The sequence below is a fragment of the Tamandua tetradactyla genome, chromosome 12 (assembly GCF_023851605.1).
Source record: "Tamandua tetradactyla isolate mTamTet1 chromosome 12, mTamTet1.pri, whole genome shotgun sequence".
NCBI lineage: Eukaryota > Metazoa > Chordata > Mammalia > Pilosa > Myrmecophagidae > Tamandua > Tamandua tetradactyla.
In genome coordinates this window covers 2,405,686-2,431,524 of record NC_135338.1, presented here as the reverse complement: position 1 = coordinate 2,431,524, position 25,839 = coordinate 2,405,686, and the positions used below count along the sequence as shown (strand labels likewise).

The 25,839-nt window shown below is 41.3% G+C and overlaps 1 long non-coding RNA gene across 1 annotated transcript in view; it reads left to right on the top strand.

Annotated features, from left to right (window-relative positions):
• LOC143651714 (uncharacterized) overlaps positions 1-25,839 on the top strand; it is an 87,193-nt gene extending 61,354 nt beyond the window's left edge. Inside the window, exon 3 of the long non-coding RNA XR_013160168.1 lies at positions 25,568-25,839. This is a non-coding gene — a long non-coding RNA (uncharacterized LOC143651714). The remainder of the gene's footprint in view (positions 1-25,567) is intronic.

Below are 25,839 nucleotides of genomic sequence, written 5' to 3'. Positions count from 1 at the left end.
TGGCCTCAATCTCTCTAAGCCCAACTCTGCAAGTGGAATCATGCCCTCTCCCCTATGTGGAACATGACATCCAGGGGTGAAAGTCTCCATGGCAATGTGGGAGATTACACCCAGGGATGAATTTGGCCCTGGTACTGTGGGATCAACAATTCCATCCTGAACAAAAGGGGGAAAAGAAGTGTAACGAATAAAGTATCAGTGGCAGAGAGAGTTCAAATAGAGTCAAGTGGCTACTCTGGAGGTTGCTGTTACTCAAGCTTCAATTAGACCTTGCTACCTATCATAACCTGCCAACCCCCAACCAGAACCATTCCAGCCAATCCTAAAGAACACCTAGGGCAGTATATGAAATTCCATAAGGGTTCCATGCACTAAAGTAACTTTCCAGAAACCTACAACCTCCAGATGGGTCTCTGGTCCAGATAAGTCCTGAAACCTAGAGGGCCCAGCCTCTCCAGAACATCAGATAGTTCCATCTCCCTACCCCATATTAGTGACAGACCCTTCCAATATGAAAAATTTAGAATGGCCATAGCCCAAACACCCCTAAAGAGAGGGATGGAAAGATCAAAGGTGATGATGGAGTTATAAAGTAAAGATAGGATTTAACAAATGAATATGAATACTGAATCATTAAATTGATATCTCTTTTAGTCTCTAGTATCTTAGAGAAGCTAGAAGTAAAAACCTAAAATTGTGGAATTGTAACCTATGTCAAACTCTGAAATATGTTCTACAACTAAAAAATAAAAAAATCAAACGGTGGTGTTTCGCTATTAGGTATATTTGGTTAACTATTTTTTAGTTAAAATATAGTGGCTTCAGAACTATTTTTACTAGCTTCTGTCTTATCTAATGAAGATTCGGATTTGAATGGAACGATAGTTTGTGCACAAGGCTACAGTGAGGTGATCTTCCACTTAGCAACAGTGGTAATAAAACAACAAAGTGAATCATCCTTGCCAAGTATAAAGAGATTACAGACTACCATTTATACAAAGGCTATTCTAAATATAGCTGTACCTCCATTGAGTTCCTGTATTAGGAAGGAAAGAGAAAAGGCTGGGAGCAAATGAAGCATGGTAGGGCAGATCTGCCAAGCTGAGAAACTTCTATGGAGAATCTTGCCCCCCCCCCCCCCATGATTGCAAACTTCTCTGACTGAATCCTGCCTTTTTTTCAGTGCCACCCAAGCAGCATATTATGGGCTATTTTTGGGAGTATTTTAACAAAAATACCTAAACCTTATGTTTGGTGACAAGCTACTAAGTCTGAGTTCTTAGTGAGAAAATTAATCTCTTCCCAGAACTTTCAACTCCAACTGGCACCCCTGCTTTCACGAATCCTGAAGAATATAAGGAACTGGGAACTGATTTTGACTGAGATTTAATCCAGCCTTTGGAATAATTTTTAAAATTTCCCATGAATATGCCCTTAGCCTCTGATGTTTTTATTTGGATGGACTAGCTTCTCTCAGGAAACACTGGAAGAGAACATCACAATGGTGAGAATATGCTTTTGCATAGATAGCAACACATACAAGTGAAAATCATGCAATTTCATTAAGAGTTTAATTGTCTATTAAAAACGATAATGAACATAATGTGTCAGGGTGCCATAAAATACTATGCAGGTGTCAGCAATATTATTGCTAACATTAATAAAGTTTCCTGAGAACCTTAAATCAAATGCGTGCTGACCATCTTGCTCTGATAAATATGCTGCTCTTTGCTCTCTGCTTAAGTTCAGGACTGTCCGCCTCCTCTTCCCTGACCAGGAAACTGTCTGGTCTCCATGGAAAGGTCCGAGGATGCTTGGTGGTCGTGGACAACAGCGGTGAGAAGTCAGGCACTGGGGTGCTTTGATGAATCAATCTTATCAGTAAAGTTTCTCCATTGTGTAAAAGTGCAGCTTGGTTACAAGAGATTAAATGTATTTTGTGACCTCTTCTGAACTCAGGACACCCAAGGCATGATTTATGATTTCTTAAGATCCATTGATATTGAGACATTATGAGCAAAATAAATTTTGTGGACATATTTTCCTCCTAAATGTTGAAACTCCAGTGGGGATGTTCCTCAGGTCCCATGCTGACCTGATCATTCATTTATATGTTCCTTTTGTCCTTTTCAGAAATATCAACTGCCTGCCAATTGTGTCAAGATCTAAGTCTGGACTGCTTAGGGAGGTTGATAAGTGACTCTTATGGGGCTAATATCTGTGTTATTCTTTTATAAATGAACATATTCTCTTGGCTACTCAAGCAAACCTTATGGTAGAACTGTAGATTTTTCAGGACTGAAAGCAACCTGAGAGGTCATTCAGTACAGTCATTCCATTTTACAATAACTAACAGCTTACATTCAGATAACCAATTTTAGCTTTTGCTTTCATTTACAGTATTTAATTTGATTCTTCTGACTTGGAAGATCTATTTCTCATTTTGTATAGGGAAAGCATATTAGTTTTCATGACCTAAGAAAGAACCCATGATACTGGAGATTAGTGTCAGAATCAGCATTAGAAGCAAGGGCCTCTGTCTTCCAGGCCAGTTCTCTCCCAATAGATAGATGTGTTTCACACGCTGGGCCTACACAAGACATCTCTGGCCCTTGGCTCAAAGACCAGATTTTCATAATCCACCTAGTTATCCTCGGGCTCTGTGTCAGAAGTCTCCAACTTGTGCAAGTTTAATATATCAAGCTCCAAAGAAAAATATGATAAATTCCAAGCTAAAGTATGGGCTTTCCTGTAAACCGTTTCTTGATCCCTAGAAAAAGACCAGCATTTCTCTGCTGTATGTTTCAGCCCAGAGGAGAACAGATCACCTCTGAAGCAGCAGCCTCGAAGCCTTCTTTTCATATGGATTTCTTTTTCCATTCATCAAATATTTGTTACATGAATAATGAATGCATGTTAGTTCAGCCCATTCTATGTATTTAGAACCCTAATATGTTACTCCGATAGAAAAACTGAAAGTTCGATAAATATAATACTAAATTTCCCAAGAGATATAAAATAAACACATGTGGAACTGAAATGTTCTATTTCAGTGATATATGACTTTTGAAGTTTGATGAAGGGAGGGTGGTAGAAACCACATTTCTTGTTGGTTTTTTTAATCCCTTGTCATATTAGAAAACTACCTTGCACATAGTAGATGCTCAACAAACACCTGTTAATTTGAAATAACATTAACTCTTATATGTAAGAGATATTATGCATTTAACATGATACTGGGTAGTGAAGTTTTATGCCATTTTGTCATTTTTGGAATACCACAATTATTTGGACTGAGACTCTATAAGCCTGACTGAATTGAAAGAAGTTAACGTTGGGTTTTAAATTTCTAATGTGATGTTTGTATAATGTTAGTGTAACTGGTGTCTACCCAGTGCTTATACTAAGGTATGTTTATCCCAAGCACCAAGGTATCTTAGCATAGGCCTATTTGAACGAGTTATTTAAGAGGGGGAGAAGATGAGGTACACAACGTTGGTCTGTAGATAAGGTAGTTTATTACCCAAACCAGGGCACATTTGAGGATGAAAGGGGCACTATTAATAATTAAGCCATGACAACAAGAGTAAGCTAAGCCTCTTTGGGATAAGCCAGTGTACATGACCACCCTATCCATGAACAGTGCCTCAGATTTGAAGAAAAGAAGAGTGGATAATTCTGAGTTTCATCAGGGACTTTAATGCATGGAAAATATTTCTAAAAATTCTTGGATATGGAAAGACTCACCCAATATGGGCATGCTATCGCTCTGGAGCTAGAGGCTTTGGCACTGACAAGTACCTTGTCTGCCATGTGAGACACCATGGAAATACCCTTACTTACGCCTGGAGATGCGTGGTGGCTCATTAGCAGCAGATTTTACCACATGGAGGTGGAGCAAGAGGTGGGTGGGTGTGTGGGGTGGACAACCACCTCAGAGCAATGTGAGGGGGCTTCCTAGAGAACTGGGGACAGTCACTGCGTGAGAAGTAAGGGAAGGTGAATGGAAGCATGTTATCATTCTGAGGGCAGAACTAGAGCAGACCCATTTACCACAAATATTCTTAACTTCTTTTTATGGAGAAGTAAAGTAATGAAATTTAGCAATATAACGAACATCTAAGTTTATATATTGGAGTAATATTTAGTTAAGTATTCTATACTTAGAATGGTCTGAAATGACATTCCATTCACAAATATGTTTTTTTCTTTTTCATTTTTTTTACTTTATTTTTTATTGGTATATATTATATATTCACATACCATGTAATCCTGTAAGGTGTACAATCAGTGGTTCACAATATCATCATATAGCTGTGCATTTATCATCACAATCAACTTTTTTCTTGTTTGTGAAAAATAGCGTATATACAAAAAAGCAAAATTTCAAAGCACATTGCAACACTTAGTTGTAGAACAGATATCAGAGTTTGGTATGGAATACAATTCCACAATTTTAGGCTTTTACTTCTAGCTGTTCTAAGATATTAGAGACTGAAAGAATATCAATCTAATGATTCAGCAATCATACTCATTTGTTTAAATCCGATGATGGTATAATGCTACCATTACCTTTGATCTTTCTCCCACTCTTTAGGGATATTTGGCCAAGCACAAATATGTATCTTAAACTTTTTTTATTTTAAAAAAGTTTCAAACCACAAGGTATTTGTAAAAGTACTAGGAAACCAATACAGAGAACGTCAATATACTCTCTATCCAGATACTCAGATTCTTTTTCGGGGGGGTGGGGGTCCATGGTTCAGGAATCGAACCCAGGTCTCCCACATGAAAGGCGAGCATTCTACCAGTGAACCACCCATGCACCCCCCCAGATACCCAGATTTTGACCATTTTGACACATTTGTTATATCATTATTTCATTCTATTTTCTCAGCGTGAGAGTTTATTATAAACATGTGAGGTTGCATAGATCATGCCTCCTGAACATTTACTACTTGCTTGTATTCTTTTTAAGAACATGATATTCACGTATGTAAACTCATGAAGTACGGTTTTATCCTGCTTGGTGTATTGTAGGGAAAACATGACTATACTGAGAAGATTATAAAATGTAAAAAATGTGAATTCTGGGTTCCCCAGATGAACTGATAAATCTTGGACTTTTGGAAAATTTTCTGTGCTGAGATCCAGAGAACATTTAGAAGCATCAGCAGTCCAAGGCAGGTGGCCATGGGATTGTGTGCCCAGAAGAGATGAAGGCCATTTCAGGAGAATAATATGAGCAGCAATATGAATAGAATTATATGAGCAGTGATTTAGGTTTAGATCATTGGGAGAGGGCAGTTTCGATGTGAAACATAAACATGAGCTCATCTAAAATGGAGAATGCATGTCTAAGCTTGGTTTTAAAGAATGGTTCAACTTTCTAGCAATAGACATTAATGGAATCATCTCAATATGTAACATTTGAGATGAAATATTTATCTGATTTAGCAGTTCTTTGAAAGCATCCATCTGTTTTGTGAATCTTGCCTTTATTCACACTATTTCAAAATCTTCCTCTCCACCTTTCTTTTCACGTGAGTATTGGCAATTTATCTTTCAATATTAACCCAACATATTATTTTTCCCTGGAGACTTTCCTGCTATTCGGGAAGTATTGACCATATGCTTATTTGAGCTCCTGTACCTTTTATAGAGATTCTTGGTAATGGAGTGTTTGACTTTCAAACAAACTCACATTTCCATACATCAGTTACAAGTGAACTTGATTAACTGTATTTCAGCTTTTGCAGTGGTGCCATTTTAACCTAGGCAGAGATGTTTGAGCAGGTTTTGGCTATATGTCCTTTGCATTTACTTCTTCACGAAAAATGAGAGGAGAATGGAAAGATGAAAATGACAAGAAGTATAGTTTTTATGAACTTTATTTAGTTGAGACAAAGTTGAGATTTAAGTGTGCTTGCTGATAGAGACAGAGCAGAATTGCTTATGTTTGATAAGCAATTGGATAATTATCAGACATAAGCCTAATAGATTACAAAAGCCAAAATTAAAAATTAAAAAATCATATATGAAGTTCTGGATGGGATTATTCTGTTGATATATTTTATTAAAAAAATATTTGTATAACCCTTACTTTAGGTGTTACTAGGTTGAAGAAGGTACCACATTACCTTTGAAAAATCAAGTAGTATGTTAAATCAAGTTTGTGAGATTTTTTTCACACATGCATTTCAGAGCCTATTGTATGCTAACATCCATGGAAATTTTCCAAAAAGGGGTGGGTATTAAACATTTCCCAAATATATTTGGCCATAAGATATTTTTTTTGTGGAATATATTGCAAAATTGCAGTTGGATGAAACAGTTTCGGGAGGCATTTCACCAAACCTGTTCTCCACATATTTGTTACAAGTTTCCTTTTTTAAGTTCTCAAATTCACAAATGCCACTGTAGCATATGGTATAACATAAAATATAGAAATTTTCCCCAGGTATAGCAAAAATTTTTCCCTATAAAAGTATAATTCAACTCATGTATTAGGATATTCTACTCTTCAAGTTAAAGAAAACTTTCTCTGTTTTTGGATAAGAAGCATCACTGTATTTGGTTTTCTTTCATTTCATTTTTACTTTTGTCACAGTATGATCAGTTGGTGTGTTTCATTTGTTTTTATTTTGATTTTGGGGGAGCAGGGGAGATTTTTCACTTAGAAAAGGTCTCCATCAGATCATAGGACTTGACAGTGATGTGGTAATGAGCAGAGGTATAAAAGTCTTACCAAGATGTACATGAGTGCTTAGTAAGTTTACTCATTGGCTAAGTGTCTTGACTACACTCCTGTGAGGCACATTCATTCCTCAGCAAAAACGAGGATGTATTTTTACCTATGGAGGTGTAGAGCTACTTCAAATGAGTTTAAAGGGCTGTTCTTTCTATGAACGCCAGGGGTTTCCTCTAGCATGCTGCCCTAGTTCCATACTTCCCAGAGTGCGATATGCCAGACACAGAAGGGCTTTTAAAAGGGGGAATTTATTAAGTTGAAAGTTTACAGTTCTAAGGCCATAAAAATGTCCCAATTAAAGCAAGTCTATAAAAACAATGTCCAAATTAAGGCACCAACAAGAGTTTTATCTTCACCCAAGAAGGCTGCTGAAGTTCAGGGTCTCTCTCTCAACTGGAAAGGTACATGGCGAACATGGCAACATCTGCTCGCTTTCTCTCCAGGCTTCTTGTTTCATGAAGCTCCCCCAGGGGTTTTCCTTCTTCATTTCCAAAGGCCCCTGGCTGTATGGGTTCTGGTGGTTCTAGTGGCTCTCTTGTAGCTCTGTCATCATTCTCAAGCTTTCTCCAAAATGCTTCCTCTTTTAAAGGATTCCAGCACAGTAATCAAGACCCACCTGGAATGGGTGAAGTCACATCTCCCTGTAATCCAAGGTTAATAGTCACAACTGGGTGAGTCACATCTCTGTGGAGATATAGTTTCCAACCTATAGCACTGAATAGGGATTAAAAGAAAGTGTTGCTACCACAAGATTGCGTAAGGATTAAAACATGGCTTTTCTAGGGTACATAATCTTTTCAAACCAGCACACGTGCCAAGGCTGTGTGTCCATTAGGTTCTTGTGAACTTAGTTGTTTACATCTGACCTGTGACAGGATCCTATTCCCAGGACACTGACTAAATTATTTCTGGAATTGCAAGACTGAGAACCTGACTCCACATTTGTAATGACTTCCCAGAAGGTCTGCTGGCAGCTAGTCCATCAGTCTTCTGGATAGAGCTTCTGCCCTGCCACATGGCTTCTCTGTCAATAACCTCATCATTCCCATTTACTGGGCATTCTCCTCCATTCTACACTTACTGGGCTGATACTGTAATAGGCTTTTAGCATGCATTTCCTCCTCTGATACTCAAAACTCAAGGCCAAATAGTAAACATTTTAGGCCGTGAAAGACATAGAGTCTCTGTCACATCTATTCGGCTCTGTCATTGTGGCATGAAAGCAGTCACAGACAGAATGTAGACAAATGGGTGTGGCTGTGTTCCAGTAAAGCTTTATTTACAAAAGCAGGCCATGGGCCAGATTAAAATAGCCTTGCTTAAAATATGAAGTTGGCATTTTTTATCTCATTTTACAGATGGGGAAACGGGAACACAGAGTTTAAAATTCATTGTCATGGTGTTGGTTTGGGGTGTGACTGGGATTCAAACCTAGGCTAACCTGATGTTTCTATGTTCTTCTCATCTCATGTTCTTTCTACCTTGCAACCTTGCCTTAAGTTATGAGAGTAGGAGGTGGCTATTTAGATAGTAAGGAGAGAAGGCACATATCCACTAGAGGTGAAGAAAAGAATCAAAAGCACCAAGTGCTCTTGTGGCCCACTTTGGTGACAATAAACTTGACATTAGAAGGGGTCAGTACAGGAGTGAGACAGGGACCAAATCTGGAAGGCACATATGTCATTTAGGATTGTTTGGATAACAGCAATCTGACTTTTAAACAGTGGTTTAAAATAAAGATGGAAGGTAGAGGATTCTTTCTCATGGAAAAAATCTGGAGTTCTGCAATCCAGGACTGGGGTAGTAGTTTCTCAGTGCCACTAGGCACTGCAGTGTGCTCTATATTTTTGCTGTGCCATCCTTGACATGTGGCTTTAGTCCATTTGCTTACTGTCACATGGTTAGATCAAGAAATACCTACAGTATCAGGTCTCATTCCAGATAGTGAGAAGGGGAGGGATAAAGTGTAAAATGCACATTTCACTGAAGTGTTTTTTTTTTTTTTTGCATGGTGGACATGGCTTAAACAATAGCCTTTTATAATCTCACAGTTCCCATGAGTCAGGAACCTGCCGTGTTTTAGCTCAGTCTTCACAGGGCTGCGTGTCAGTGGACTACATCTCACCTAGAGAAAGATACATTTCTAAATCCCGCAGTTTGTCATCAAAAGTCAGTTCCTAGCAGTTGTAGGACTGAAATCCTTCTTGTCTTGCTATTTGGCCAGGATCCACTCTCAGCATCTCTCAGATCTTTTCCATGTGGCCTCTTCCATAGACCTCCTCATTCTCCCAGTCTCTCTGATTTCCAGTCAGTTTTTAAGATTGTGGTTACATATATCTATATAACACAAAATTTCCCATCTGAATTGTTTTTAAATGTGCACTTCAGTGGAATTAATATTAATTACAATCACAATGTTGTGCTCCTATCACCACCATCCATTACCAAGACTTTTTCATGATCACAGACAGGAACTCTGTACCTATTAAGCATTCCCCATTCCCCCATCCCCCTCACTCCCTCACCCTTGATAATCTCTAATCTACTTTGTTTCTGTTAATTTGCATATTTTAGATACTTTATATAAGTGGAATCATATAATATTTGTTCATTTGCATCTGGTTATTTCACTTAACATAATGGTTTCAAGACTCATCTCTGTCTTAGCATATTACAGAATTTAGTTCCTTTATATAGCTGAACAATATTCTATTGTATGTTGTATTAGTCAGGGTTCTCTAGAGAAACAGAACCAAAAGGAGATATCTGTAAATGTGAGATTTATAAACGTGTCTCATGAAGCCATGGGGATTCAAGATTCCAGAATCCGTAGGGCAGTCATGAGGCTGGCAACTCTGATAAAGGTCCTTGACGAGCTCCACAGGAAGGCTGGCAGGGTGAAGAAAAAGGGAAAATTCTCCTTCCTCCTTTAAAAGTCATGAATGGTTTGGATTAAATCCAGCAGTTTGGATTCTCATTGTAGAAGGCACACTCTTAGTTGATCGTAGATATAATCAGATGATTTAATAAACCAGCCTTCTGGTTTATCAACCAGCCATGAAATATCCTTGCAGTAACAGACCAGTGCTTGTCTGACCAGGCAACTGGGCATTGTCACGTGGCAAAGTTGACACCTGAACCTAATTATTGCAGGTCACCCCTTGTCAACTTGGCAGTTATACAAATCACCTTAAACCATACTTAATCTCCAAATAGAACACAATAACAGACATATGTTTCACCTAATAGTAATCAACTGCCCTGTCTGTGTACAACCAGAAACATGCTAAATCTCTCCAGAACTGGGTACTAATCCTTAAGTAACATTTACTCTTAAGCTTGATATCCTATAACTGAAATACTTTAATATGAACAATATAACTTATGTCGTTTAATAAAGGGGATAAGATAGAGAAAAACAAGATATTTGCTTTGGGTACAAATGCAAACATACTAATAACAAAACAAAGAGGAAATACTCATACCACCACAGTCTCATTTCTCTAACTGGTCATGTGCTTGTAGTTTACATTTATCACAAATTTCTCCCACTGCCTATTCAATATTCCCTTTGCCCTTAGCAAGCACTTCAGCTGGCCATAGTTCTTTGCCTGGTGGGGTGAACCAAATCTTCATTCCTGAAGTTTCTGGGCCATTGGTAGTCTGCCTGGATTGGGTTGTTGTAGATTTCCATTGACTTTAATCACAGGGCATGGTAGTATTAAGAGATGCCATAGAGGATCTTCTGTATTATAGGCAAACTGTTCTTTACCTCTATTGTGTAGTTGCAGTCCTATTTCCTCCAATAGTCTAGATCACTCACCCCAGCCATCATAGTAATCTGTTTCCTTTCCTATTGACTCAGAGGTGTGAGAAAACCAGAGTGGCCTGGTGGAATTGTGTCTCCTGGTGGGAGCACGCTTCCTTTTGGAACCAAGACCTGTAGATCAGCAGGGCTTAAGTTTTCCAGGACAGGAAGCACAACTTTTTCTAGTGAGGGATGGTAGTGAGTGGTATCACTCCCATTTCTACCCCTTGATTCCTGGACTATGGGAGAAATCGCACCATAGAGTGGACACTGAGTCAGAACACTGCCCCAGCCCTGCAAGGTATTGGCAACTAGTTGGCACAGTAATTGGGTCTCAAATAGTCCATTCCACTCTTCTATCAACCTAGCTGTCTCTGGATGATGGGGAATATGGTAAGACCAGAGAATTCCAAAAGCATGTACCCATTCCCACACTTCATTTTCTATGAAGTGGATTCCTTGATCAGAAGCAATGCTGTGTGGAATAACGTGATGGTGGATAAGGTATTCTGTAAATCCAACGGTGATCGTTTTGGCATAACCATTGCATGCAGGGAAGGCAAATCCATATCTGGAGTATATGTCTATTCCAGTTAGAAGAAAATCACTTCCCCTTTCATATTGGACGTGGTCCAATATAATCATCCTGCCACCAGTTAGCAGGCTGATCACCTTGGGGAATGGTGCTTTATCAGGGATTGAATGTAGGTCTCTGCTGCTGGTAGTTTGAGCATTCAGAAGTGGCTTTAGCCAGGTCAGCCTTGGTGAGTCAAAGTCCATTTTGTTGAGCCCATACATAAGCTCCATCCCTACTACCATGTCCACTTTGTTCATGAGCCCATTGGGCAATGGCAGGAGTGGCTGGGGAAAGAAGATCCTTGTATCCACAGAACAGGTCATCTTACCCACTTGATTATTAAAACTTTCCTCTGCTGAAGTCACCCTCTGGTGAGTATTCACATGGGACACAAATATCTTCAGGTGTTTTACTTACATACCTCTTCCCCAGGTCTCTTTGTCACCAATTTTCAAATTATGCTCCTTCCAAGGCCCTGACCATCCAGCCAAACCATTAGCAGCAGCCCAGGAGTCAGTATATAAACACACATCCGACCAGTTCTCCTTCCAAGCAAAATGAACAATCATATGAACTACTCAAAGTTCCGCCCACTAGGAAGATTTCCCCTCCTCCGTGTCCTTCAGGGACATCCCAGAAAGGGGTATAATGCTACAACTGTCCACTTTGGGGTGGTACCTGCATATCGTGCAGAACTGTCTGTGAACCATGGCCAAGTTTTCTCTTCCTCAGTCATCTGAATGTAGGGAACTCCCCAAGAGGTCATAGCTTTGGGAAAGAGAAGGTATGTGGCAGGAATGGGGGCCATAGGTATTTGGGCCACTTCCTCAGGTAACTTACTTATGCCTTCAGGACCTGCTCAAGCCCTATCGCTAATACACCATTTCTGTTTTATGATGGAATGATGCTGTGCATGGCCAGCTTTATGGCTTGGTGGGTCAGACAACACCCAGAACATGATAAAGCAACACAGGTCTCACGGTAACATGGTGGCCCATGGTTAAGCATTCAGTCTCCAGTAAGGCCCAGTAGCAGGCCAAAATCTGTTTCTCAAAAGGAGAACAGTTATCTGCAGAGGGTGGTAAGGTTTTACTCTGAAATTCTTAGGGCCTTCATTGTGAATCTCCTGTACGGACCTGCCAAGGGCTCCAGACAACATCTCTATTTGCTACTAGTACTTCCAGCACAATTAGATCTGCTGGATCATATGGCCCAAGTGGCAGAGAAGCTTGCACAACAGCCTGGACCTTTTGCTGAGGCTCATCTTGTTCTGGTCCCACTAACAGCTTTTCTGGTCACTTGGTAAATGAGCTGGAGTAGCACACCCAAATAAGAAACATGTTGTCTCCAAAATCCAAAGAGGTCAATTCGGCATTGTAACTCTTTTCTTGATCATAGAAGGCACCAGACACAATAGCTTATCCTTCACCTTAAAAGGGATATCTCAACATGTCCCACACCACTGGACACCCAGAAATTTCACTGAGGTGGAAGGCTCCTGTAGTTTTGTTGGATTTATTTCTCATCCCCTGACACACAAATGCCTTATCAATAAGTCTAGTGTAGTTGCTACTTCATGCCCACTACGTCCAGTCAACATGATATTATTGATACGGTGGACCAGTGTGATGTCTTGTTGGAGAGACATAGGTGAGGGGACCATTAAGGTTCCTGTGGACAAGAATATGACACAGGGCTGGAGAGTTGATATACCCCTGAGGTAGGGCAGTGAAAGTATACTGTTGGCCTTGCCAGCTGAACACAAACTGTTTTTGGTGGTCCTTACTAACAGCAATTGAGGAAAAAAAGCATTTGCCATATCAATAGCTCCATACCATGTACCAGGGGATGTGCTGATTTGCTCAAGCAATGATATCACCTCTGGAATGGCAGCTATTGGAGTCACCACCTGGTTAAGTTTATGATAATCCACTGTCATCCTTCAAGACCCATCTGCTTCCTACACAGGTCAAATAGGAGAGTTGAATGGGGATGTGGTGGGAATCACCACCCCTGAATCTTTCAAGTCCTTAAGAGTGGCACTAATCTCTGAAATGCCTCCCCAAACCGGTGTTGCTTCTGATTTACTGTTTTGTTGGGTACAGGCAGTTCTAGTGGCTTCCACTTGGCCTTTCCTCCCATAATAGCCCTCACTCCAAGAGTCCGGGAACTAATGTGAGGATTCTGTCAGTTGTTACGTGTGTTGGTTCCAATTATGCATTCCACAACTGGGAAAATAACCACATATGGACCAGAGCTAAAACTCCATTGATCAACTGACTTCCATAACCTCCTACTCTGACTAGTCAACCAAAGTGATGTTTTGGGTCTCCTGGAATTAATGTCACTTCTGAAGCAGTGTCTAGTAATCCACAACATATCTGATCATTTCCTTTTCTCCAGTGCACGGTTACCTGGTAAAAGGCTGAGGTGTCCTTGAGGAGGGCTGGGAGGAAGGTTAACAGGGCACATTTTGGACAGTGCCCTTGCCCAAGAGTGCTTGGCCTTCCTCTCATTCAAGGGGTTGTTGGTCTCTAAACTGTCTCAAGTCTGGTAGTTAATTAAAGGGCCATAACTCTCTGCTTTTGTAATTCAAGTTAGAATTCTGTTCACTTGGCTTAGAACTCTTCTGCTTATACAGCTCAAATGAGAATTTAGTAGACTGTCCATCTATGAAACTTCTGGGCACCCTATGATCTACTACCCTATGCCACAAGTCTCTGCGAGTCACATTATTTTGACTGCTGCTTTGAGTCTGCTGTTCGTTATGGTGGCCATGCCCACCTTGTCTTTGGGGATTAACTGTTGCCACCTGGCTTCTGCTTACTCGGAATCTAATCCTCCCCGTTGTGTGTAAGGATTCCAGCTCAGTGACAGCAGTTCCCACAGTAATATCTGACCTACAGAGAAGTGCATCTACAGATCTCCTCAGGGATGATGGAGATAGTCTTACAAATTTATTCCTTAAAGTCCTGGTGAAAGGTGCATCCTCTGAACATTCCTGGGGTGTGTGAGCAGGTCTTCCATAATTCCACTCTTAACATTCCAATCTCTCTTAGCCTTTGGATCCCCTCATCTACATTATACCAGGGCAGTTCTGGCATTTCAACCTCAGGTAATGTCAGCCACCTTTTAATCCATGTTTCAGCAAACAAACCATTAATGCACTTTATAACCCCCCAAGCTAAAACACTGAATGCAGAATCTCTGCTCACGGGGCCCATATAAATAAATTCAGCTTGATCCAACTTTATATTCCTTCACCATTATCCCATACCATCACTATCCATTCCCACACATTTTCCCCTAGTTTCTGTCTATATAAATTGGAAAACTCATGCAGTTCTTTTGTAGTATAGCATATATCCTCATGGGTCACACTATGTACCTCACCTTTTGGGGTCTTTTGGGACTTTAGTCTAGTTATAGGTCTTGAAGTAAAGAGGGGTGGTGGGGTGGGTCATGAAAAGAATTAGAGGTGTCTTTCAAGCCAGTTATTACAGGGCATTCCATTGCAGTTTCATCTGGTGAAATAGGATCAATCATTCCAGACAGAGGGGTGAGGGCTATTTCCCCTGGGGAGGTGGTTACAGGTTTAGCAGGCACTGAAGGGTTAATCTCTTTACGCAGAAGTGGGATGGCAGACCCCTCAGTGTGGAATCAAGGCTGGGAAGCTGTTTCCTCAAGGAGGCTAGGGGTCAGGTAGCTGCCTCCTCAGGGCAGGCTGGAGTGGGGTGGCTGTTTCCCCAGGGCAGACCATTACAGGTCTATTTAACAAAGACTCAGCAGAATCCAGGTTTCCGTGTCCCCATTCCCATCATTATCAACCCATATATCCCCATCCCAAGTTTCAGGGTCCCCTTCTTTTCCAATCAAAGCTCTTACTTTCGCAGCAGATACCCTGCAAGGCTGAGATTGTAGTTTACATGATAAATCTACTAGCTGTACAATGAGGCTCTGGGTCTGGTCTTCAGAGATCTCAAGTTAGAGGCCACAGGAAATAAGATTTTCTTTTGAGGCACACATAGAATCCTTTACATCTTTCACATGGTGCTTAAGTTGTAAATTTGCAGCCTTCGGCTCATCCCTTTCCCTCATAACTGTCTGGCGTATCTAAGTACAACACGCTAACATCATTATACATCTTAACTCCAGAAAACTCTGTTACCTTGTTAAAAACCTTCTCACCCAGAGCCTTGCTTTGTAGAAGCGTACAATTAGCATAATCAGATCATGATATTTTGGACATATCCATTGCCAGTTCACACCATGGACTGTCAGTACCGTCTTGATTACCGGAATGAGTTATTTGTGCCTTTAAGTCTAATCAGGGTAGAAAACCAATTGCAAAATAAATTTTTAACATTTTGTTCCTAAGAAATCATTCCTGGTACCAAACTGTATTAGTCAGGGTTCTCTAGAGAAACAGAACCAACAGGAGATATCTATAAATATGTGATTTATAAAAGTGTCTCATGCAGCCATGGGTTCACAAGAGTTTAAAATCTATACAGGCTGCAGGGTTGGCACCTTTGATGAATGATCTAGACCAATTCTACAGGAAAGGCTCGCTGGCCGAAGCAGCAGTGAAAATTCTCCCTTCTCTCTTAAAAGTCCTCAACTGATTGGATCAAATCCAACTGAATGGATGCTCGTTTGTGGAAGGAACCCCCTTAGTTGATTTCAGATATAATCAGACACAGATGCAATCAACTGACTGATGATTTAACAAACCAGCCTTCTGTATCAACCAGCCATGAAATATCCTTGCTGTAACAGTTAGGTTAGTGCTCACCTGACTAGACAACTGGGAACCATCACCTGGCTAAGTTGACACCTGAAACCAACCATCACATGTATATAATACATTGTATTTATCCATTCATCCCTCAATGGAATCTTGGGTTGTTTTCACTTTTTGGGTATTGTGAATAATGCTGCTATGAACATAGGTGTACAAGCATCTGTTTTGAGTCCCTGCTTTCAATTATTTGGGCATATACCTAGGAGTGGGATTGCTAAGTCATATGGTAGTTCTGTGTTTAAATATTTTAAGAACCACCAAACTGTTTTCTACACTGGCTACACCAAATTACATTCCCACCAACAACGTATAAGAAGTCCAACCTCTTCACATCCTCATCAATTCGTATGGTCATTTTTATTAATAGCCAATCTATGGCTATTAATAGTGGATGTGGAGTTGTATCTCTTAATTTTGATTTACATTTACATGATGAGCAATGTTATTGAGTATCTTTGCATGTACTTATTAGTCATTTGTATATATATATATATTTTTTTTTGAGAACTGTTTGCTTAAGTTCTTTTTGCATTTTTAAATTGTTTTTCCTTTTATTGCTGTGGAGGGCCAGGAACAATCAGTCAGGTCCGAGCAGGGGAAGTCCCCAAGAGTTAAACAGGAACCAGTGTTAGGGAACTGAGGGAACAGGATGTGTTTTGGCAATAGCTAAACAGCATTTTGCTGCTTCTGTGATACTCTTGCTTGCTAGCAACTGCAAAACCACAACATAATTTTAGCCTTTATAAGCACACCTTGAAAGTCTCTGGGGGCTGCTCCCTGAATCTTCCTTCTTAGAGGTTTCTGAGGCAGTCGCCGGCCAGCTAATAAAGACTCCCAGTTGGCTTGCAGTTTTGAATTGTGTGGTCTCTCTTTTGGTGCGCCCCACATTTGGAGGCCCCAGCGAGATCGTCCCTAACGGGACTTCTGGTGACCACAGGTCCTGGGGACCATTCCCAGAATTGTGGTCCAGCCTAGGGGAAGGCCTCGGAGAGACGTTCCTCCGCCCCAGGCAAGGACCAGGAACTGGACCGGTTCTACAGGACCCTCCAAAATTATACAAAATCTGGTGGAGGCATCTGTTTCTGGAAACCTCACCAGTGAGTACAGGTCTGTTATTGGATCCAGTGGGGACCTCTGGAAGGCTGGACACAGCATTACTTCCAAGGTCCAGTCCTGGAGCAAGACATTGCCCTGGATTCTGGTTAGGAATCAATTAGGGGTAACACTTTGTTTGTCTTGGTTCGTTTTGTCCCTCCTCTCAATTGTTGGTCTCGTCACATTCTCTGTTGTTCTTGTCATAATTGCCGTGGGTCAGTCAAGTTCATCTGTCTGTACTCCCCTTCAATGTTTTTTGAAACATTTCCAGGAATTTCAGCAGAAGGCCAGAGTCTGTGGAGCCCCTGCCAGCACCTTCGACTTGGAAAAATTCTGCTCACGGGTGTGGCTGATTTTTGGTTCTGGGTGGCCTCCTGAGGGAACCACAGACCTATCTATAGCTTATAAAGTCCAAAGGACGATTTTTGGTGATCCAGGCCACCCTGACCAAATCCCCTATATACTAATTTGGATTGAAATTTTAACAGAAAAACCCAAGTGGTTATGGTCTTGCCTGGGGTCCCAAAAAGAAAGACCCCCCCCCCCCCAGAGCCAAAACGGCCCTCTTAATAAAAACCTCTCAAAAAGAAAAAACTAATGGGGTCCCATATTGACAGGACCATCAGAGGATCCACTTTTAATAGACCCTCCCCCATACCCAACAGCCCCTCCGCCCCCTCTAAGGCCAGAGGGGAGAAATGGCCAAGAGGCGGCAACCAGCCCCTCTGATAGCCGGGAGGTGACCTTCAGTGCCCCCCATACCAGAAGTGGCTCTGCTTACCACCCTTCTTCTGGTGCACAATCACTGGATTCTCCCGGAACTCCAATTTTAGCCTTGAGGCAGGTTGGACCTGCCCTGGAGGATGACCGCCCACCTTTCATGGTCTATGTCCCCTTTTCCTCTAGCAATCTGTATAATTGGAAAAACCAGAATCCCTCTTTCTCTGAAAAGCCCCAAGGGCTCATCTCCCTCTTGGGGACTGTCTTTTTTACCCACCAGCCCATGTGGGATGACTGCCAACAGCTCCTCCAGGTCCTCTTCACCTCTGAGGAATGAGATCGAGTCAGGAGAGAGGTGAGGAAGTTAATTCTTGGACCTGATAGACAACCTGCTACTGAATCAACCCTATTAGAGGCTGTGTTCTCCTCCACCCATCCTGGATGGGAGCCCAACACGGATAGAGGTAAGGAGGCTCTCGATTGGTATCGCCAGACTCTGCTCCAGGGGATACGAGTGGCGGCCAAGAAGCCAATCAACTTGTCTCGGGTAAGCGAAACCGCACAAAAGCTGGACGAATCTCTGGCCGCTTTACTTGAGCACCTCCTTGAGGCATACTGCTTGTACATCCCTGTAGATGCAGAGGCACCCGAAAATAGGTGAGCTGTAAATATAGCATTTGCCACCCAGTCGGCCCCAGATAAAAGAAAAAAGTTATAGAAATTAGAAGGATTTGAGGGTAAAGTGCTGTCTGAACTGATAGAGATTGCCTAAAAGACTTTTAATAACAGAGATGACTCTGGGACCATGCAGTCCAGAAAAATAACCAAAATTTTAGTATCCTCAATGGCTGAACAGGAAAAACAAAAAGGTAGATGGGAAACCATTGAAAAAAAGAAAGGGGAACCAAGGAAAAAGGTTGGGCCTAGGTGCAAACCAATGCACCTACTGCAAAGAGAATGGACATTGGAAAATGAATGCCCTAAAAGAGGACTTAAAGGACTGAAACCAGCCCCCATTCTGGTTGAAGAGGTGAATTGATGGGGCCATTCCGTTGAGCCCCCGGGAGCCCAAGGTCACATCAGAAATTGGGGACAAGCCTATAAAATTTATTGTGGACACTGGGGCAACCTTCTCTGTCCTCCAGCAGGCAGAAGGGCCCATATCTAAGGAGAAAATCCCCGTACAGGGAGCAACGGGGAAGACAGAGTCCTACCCATGGACTAAGACTAGGATCACTAACCTTGGGGAAGGAACTGTCACTCACTCGCTTCTTGTAATGCCAGAGTGTCCGTACCCCCTTTTGGGGAGAGACCTTCTCCAGAAATTACATGCCACTATGTCTTTCAAAAACGATTCGGCTGAGCTCTCCTTCAATACAACCCCCTCAGCAATCCTCCTCACTTGTCCCTTATCAAAAGAGTATTTACTTACTGCAGAGGTGGTGCCGCCGACCCCAGGCCCATATGTGCAGGAATTTAAAGAAAAAATACAAGGCATATGGGCAGAAACTAACCTACCAGGATTAGCTGCCCATTGGCCCCTCATTGTTGTCCAGCTGACTAGCACCACCACCCCTGATGATATGGGCATCGCAGTCCATAGCAAAAGACTCCTGGAGGCAGGTATTGTAGTCCCTGCCATTCGGCCTGGAACACGCCCCTTCTCCTGGTCCAAAAACCTGGGACCGACGATTTCCGGCCAGTGCAAGATCTCTGAGAAGTAAACAAAAGAATTGAAACCATTCACCGCACTGTGCCTAACCCATATACGCTCTTGAGCCTGTTACCTCCCAGCCAGCAGGTCTACACTGTTCTGGACTTAAAGGATGCCTTCTTTCCGCTTCCCCTGGCCACGGTAAGTCAACCCATATTTGCTTTTGAATGGACTGACCCAAAGGGGAGGTTCTCTGGACAACTAACCTGGACTCGGTTGCTTCAAGGTTTCGACAATTCTCCCACCCTGTTTGATGAGGCCTTAGGCCAGGATCTGGCTCATTTTGGACAAGAGCATCCAGAGATAACCCTTCTACAATATGTGGATGACTTCTTACTGGCAACTAATAACCTGTAAGACTGCAAAAAGGCAACTGAAAACTTGTTACAGGAACTAGCCCAGTTGGGCTATTGGGTCTCAGCCAAAAAGCCCAACTCTGCACCAGTTCAGCAACATACTTAGGGTATGAATTAGAAGGGGGAAAATGAGCTCTGTCTTTTAATAGGGTTGAAGCTATCCTAAAAATACCCCAACCAAAAACAAAAAGGCAATCTGCTTTTAGGAGCAGTTGGATATTGCCGGTTCTGGATTCCTGGGTTTGCAGAAATAGCAAAACCCCTGTACACTAGCACAGTGGGAAAGGAGGAAGCTCTAACCTGGACCTAGGCTGAGCAAAAAGCTTTTAAAACACTGAAACAAGCGCTTGTGAGAGCCCCTGCCTTAACCTTGCCTGACCTGTCCAAACCTTTTCAACTACATGTTGCTGAAACCTGAGGAATAGCAAAAGGAGTCCTCACCCAAATGCTAGAGCCATGGAAAAGGCCAGTTGCCTACCTGTCTAAAAGACTACACTGCATGGTGGCTGGGTGGCCAAGCTGCCTCCGAGCCATTGCTGCCACTGCCATTTTGGTAAACGAAGCATCTAAATGAACTCTGCTACAGGATTTACACATAGTGGCTCCACATTCAGTAGAAACATTACTAAGGAGCCCACCTGAGAGATGGCTCTCAAATGCCCAGATAACCCAGTATCAGGTATTGCCACTGGATCCCCCAAGAATCCACTTCCTAAAAATGGCAGCTCTTATCCCCGCCATCTTGCTTCCAGATGACAACCCTTCTGAGCCCATCCATGACTGTTGCGAGATCTTGGAATCTTTCACGAACCTGAGGGCTGACCTCACCCACAACCCCTGACCAAATCCTGATGAAGAATTATATACAGACAGGAGCAATTATGTCTTGGAGGCAATCAGGTATGTGGGGGCAGCGGTGGTAACTGTGGACTGGGTCATCTGGGCTCAGGCCCTAGGACATGGGACTTTGGCTCAGAAGGCCGAACTAATAGCTCTGACCCATGTTCTAAGGTGGGGAAAAGGAAAGGTTGTTAACATCTACACGGACAGCAGATACGCCTTTGCAGCTGCGCAAGTCCATGGGGCATTATATCAGGAGCAGGGACTTTTGACATTGGGAGGAAAGGAAATAAAAAATATACCAGAGATACTCGCCTTGCTAGAAGCTATCTTGTTGCCAAAAAGGCAACATTATGCATTGCGAAGGACATCAGACTGCCAAAACTCAGATTGCCAGAGGAAATGCCCTGGCTGATAAAATGGCAAAAGAGGTTGCCCAAAAACCAGTAGGGACGATGCAGATACTTCCTGTTTTACTGGGGTGAGTGCTGCTGAGCCCTCCAAAATATACCAGGGAAGAAAGTAGACTGGGAGAAACTCTGGGCACTAGAACAGATCTGGATGGTTGGAAAATTCTCCCGGATGGGAGAATCCTAGTGGCAGAGCACCTGGGGTACAATTTGGTTGCCCAGGTTCACCAAAGTACACACCTGGGCAGTACGAAACTAACTGAACTCTTACAGAGAGATTACTACATTCCCTGATTGCAACAACAAGCCCAGCAGGTATCGTCCAGATGCCACATCTGCACCCTGGTAAATTCTGGCTGAGGGAAAGAAATACCCCAAGGAACCAGGCTGAGGGGACAAGCCCCGGGAGAACAGCAGGAAATAGACTTCACAGAAATATTACCTGGTCCATATGGATACAAGTACCTGTTAGTCTTCATCGACACCTTCTCTGGATGGACTGAAGCATTTCCTACCAGAAAGGAGACAGCATAAATAGTCGTAAAAAGCTAGTTTCTGAAATTGTCCCCCGATTTGACCTCCTGACTGCAATGGGGTCCGACAATGGGCCAGCGTTCATCACCCAAGTTGCCCAATTGTTAGCAAAAATATTAAATATCAAATGGAAATTACATTGTATTTATAGGCCACAGAGTTCAGGGCTAGTTGAAAGAATGAATAGAACAATAAAAGAAACTTTGAATAAACTAAAACTCGAGACTGGTGAAAACTGGGTGAGTCTCCTTCCATTTGCCCTCCTAAGGACTAGATGTACTCCCTATGTTAAGGGAACTACCCGATATAAAATCATGTTTGGGCGACCACCCCTGCTAATTCCTAAATTGGGGGAAGAGACAATAGCTGAATTAAATAACCATTCTCTTCTAAAATCATTACAGGCCCTGCAATCTGCCACCCAGCAAACTCAGGAACTGGTGAAGGCAGCCCATCCGGGGCCAACCAATCCTGCCCCTAAAAAAGACCTATTTCAGGTGCAGCCCGGAGACCTGGTCTGGATAAAGGAGCTTCAGCCAGCCACCTTGGAGGCTCGGTGGACGGGACCCCTGCCAGTGATGTGGAAACTTATTTTCCTGGTCCCCGTGGCTGACCACGCTCTCGTCCACCGTAGCAGGGCCTAATTCTCATATTATTAGGCTTCATGTTTGGGCCCTGTGTAATCCACTGTCTGACCTCATATGTGCAAAGAAAATACAAACTGTTACATTATTAGTCCTTGGAACCCAATATCAACAGATTTATAATCAAAATGAAGAAACAATGATTTGATTCTCTCATAAAACCAGTGGGGAATGTGGAGGGCCAGGAGCAATCAATCAGGCCCGAGCAGGGGAAGTCCCCAAGAGTTCAACAATAACCAGTGTTAGGGAACGAGGGAACAGGATGTGTTTTGGCAACAGCTAACGGCATTTTTCTGCTTCTATGAGACGCTTGCTTGCTAGCAACTGCAAAACCACAACATAATTTTAGCCTTTATAAGCACACCTTGAAAACCTCTGGGGGCTGCTCCCTGAATCTTCCTTCTGGGAGGCTTCTGAGGCAGTCACCGGCCGGCTAGTAAAGACTCCCAGTTGGCTTGCAGTTTTGAATTGTGTGGTCTCTCTTTCGGTGCGCCCCACAACAATTGCTAAGTTGTAGTATTTATTTTTTATGAATATTAAACCTTTATGCAATTAAATGATTTGCAACTATCTTCTCCCATTGTGTAGGTAGTCTTTCACTTTCTTATTAATGTCCTTTGATGCACAAACATTTTTAATTTTGGTAAACCTATTTTATCCAACTTTTTTGTTGTTGTTCTTTGTGCTTTTGGTACCATATATAAGAGGTCACTGCCAAATCTAAGCTCATGGAGGATTTCCCCTATTTTTTCATCTAAGACATTTATGGTTTTTGCTTTTGTGTATAGATCCTTAATCCATTTTGAGTTAATTTTTTATGGATTGAGTTCAGGTTCCAACTTCATTCTTTTGCATGGGAATATCATTTTCCTCAGTAGCATTTGGTGACGAGACTATTCTTCCTCTATTCAGTGGACTGGGCACACTTGTCGAAAATCAGTTGGCCATAGATACATGGGTGTTTTTAAAAAAATCTATTCCATTAGTCTATATGTCTATCTTTATGCCAGTACCACACTGTTTTGATTACTGTGGATTTGCAGTAACTTTTGAAATAGGAAAGGGTAAGACCTCCAATTTTGTTCTTTTTCAAGATTGATTTTTTCAAGACTGGTTGCCACTTCCAATTCCATGTGAATTTGAGAATTAGCTTTTCCATTTCAGCAAAAGAGGCTGCTATAATTTTTTACAGATGTGTTGATTTTGTAGGTTACTTTGGGTCATATTGACATTGTGCATTGTAAATCTTCTAATCCTTGCTGTTAATTTCAGTCTACTTTAATTACTTTCAGAATGTTTTGTAGTTCAGAGTACGAGTCTTTCACCTATATTTTATTTTGCTATGTAGCTGATAAAAGATACCATGAAATTGGTTGGCTTTTAAAAATGGAAATTGATTAGCTTACAGTTTGAGGTTCTGTGAATGCCCAAATCAAGCCATCATCAAGGCAATACTTTCTTCCCAGAGACTGGCTGTTGGAAATCTCTGGGTCCTCTGGCACATGGCAAGACACAAGGTAGTGTTTGCTAGCCTTTCCCTTCTTTTCTGAGTTTTGTTGCTTCCAGCTTCTTGCTTCCATGGCTTTCTCTCTCTCTCTCTTTATTAATTCTACTTATAAAAGACTACAATAAGAGGATTAAGACCCTTTCTTGAATGAGGTAGTTCACACCTTAACTGAAGTAGCTTCCTCTAAAGGTCCTATTACAATATGTCCACACCCACAGGAGTGGATTAACTTTAAGAGCAAATAATTTGACACATACAGCTTCAAACCACCACAGCCTCTTTGGTTAAATTTTATCCCTAGATATTTTATTCTTTTAGATGCTATTATAAATGGAATTATTTTATTTATTTCCATTGCAGATTGTCTGTTCCTGGTCTATAGAAACACTACCAACTTCTATTGCTAATCTCATACCCTACAACTTCGAAGTATTTGACTGTTGACTCCATTAGTTTTCTTTTGGATTCTTTGGAATTGTCTATATAAAATATCATGTCATCTGTGGATAGAGATAATTTTACTTCTTCTTTTCTGATTTAGATGCCTTTTATTTTTTTCTCTTGCCTAATTTCTCTCGCTGGAACTTCTAGTACAGTGTTGAATAGCACTGGGAAAAGTGGGTATTCTTGTCTTTCTCCTGATGTTGGGGGAAAGCTTTCAATCCTTCACCATTGAATATTACCTTAGATGTGGGTTTTTCATAAATGCCATGTCTCATGTTATAAAAATTCTCTTCTATCCCTATTTTTCTGAGTGTTTTTTATTGAAAAAAGCATGTGGGATTTTGTCAAATGCCTTTTCTTTGTCAATTAAGATGATATTGTGTTTTTTTTTCTCTCTTCATTCTGCTAATGTGGTGAATTACATTGGTTGATTTTCTAATGTTTAATCACCTTTGCATTCCTGGGATAAAGTCTCCTTGCCATGGCATACAATCCTTTAAATATGCTGTTGGATTTAAATTACTAATATTTTCTTTGAAAATTTGAGTATTTTTATCTACACTCATAAGGAAAATTGGTTCATAATCTTTCTTATGAAGTCTTCATTTGTCATTGGAATCAACATATTGCTAGTCTCACAAAATGAGTTAGGAAAAGTTCCCTTATCTTCAATTTTTTGGAAGAGTTTGAAAAGGATTTGTATTAATTCTTCTTTGAATGTTTAATAGAATTCCTCAGTGAAGCCACCTGGTTCTGGAATTTCTTTGTTCATAAGTTTTGAATACTGATTCAATCTGTTATAGGCCTGTTGAGATTTTCTCTTCTTTTTGAGTCAGTTTAGGAAAATTTTGTGTTTCAGATAATTTTTCCATTTCATCTAGGACAATTGTTAATTTTTTGGCATACAGTTATTCATAGTATTCTCTTATAATCCTTTTAATTTCTGTAAGATCTGGTTGTAATGTCCCTACTTTTATTTCTGATTTTTCTCCTTTATAAAGTTTTCACAGAAGTCCCACTTAGAAATTTCTGCTGTATATCATTGGCCAGAAATTGTTACATAGCTACTTTCACTTCAATGGTGGTTAAAGAATTGTTTGAGTTTAGATGCCTCAGCTAAGGTCAAGGTTCTGTTAGTAAGGTATGGATAATGGATAGATATCTGGCAGAACCTGCCACAACATAAATATATAGAAGATGAAATATGTGCTTTATCTTGTAAGTAATTGGGAGTCACTGAAGACATAGGTAAGTATGCTGTAGGGAAAATGACTATTGTAATTATTAGTGAGTGCTTAAGGTGGGTGATAACTTGAGGACTAAATCATGAGTCTCTTGAGGGTCATGCCTGTATCTTTTCTAGAAATACCAAGATGCCTGGCATAAAGATGATGCTCAAGAAATGACGAATGTTTGAATATGCACAAGGAAAGTGAAAGTCAGAGATGTACTGATGTTTCAAATCAGGATTAATAGATGCATAGCCAAATGGAGACAAAGACAAATGGAGAAGGTAGAAAGTTAAAGCTATTTGAAGGTTTTGCTGCACTACAAGTAAACACTTACGAATTACATTTAAACCATCTCCTCTGGCCCCTTTGCCGATGTCTAATCCCTGAAATCTTTGCTTGAAGA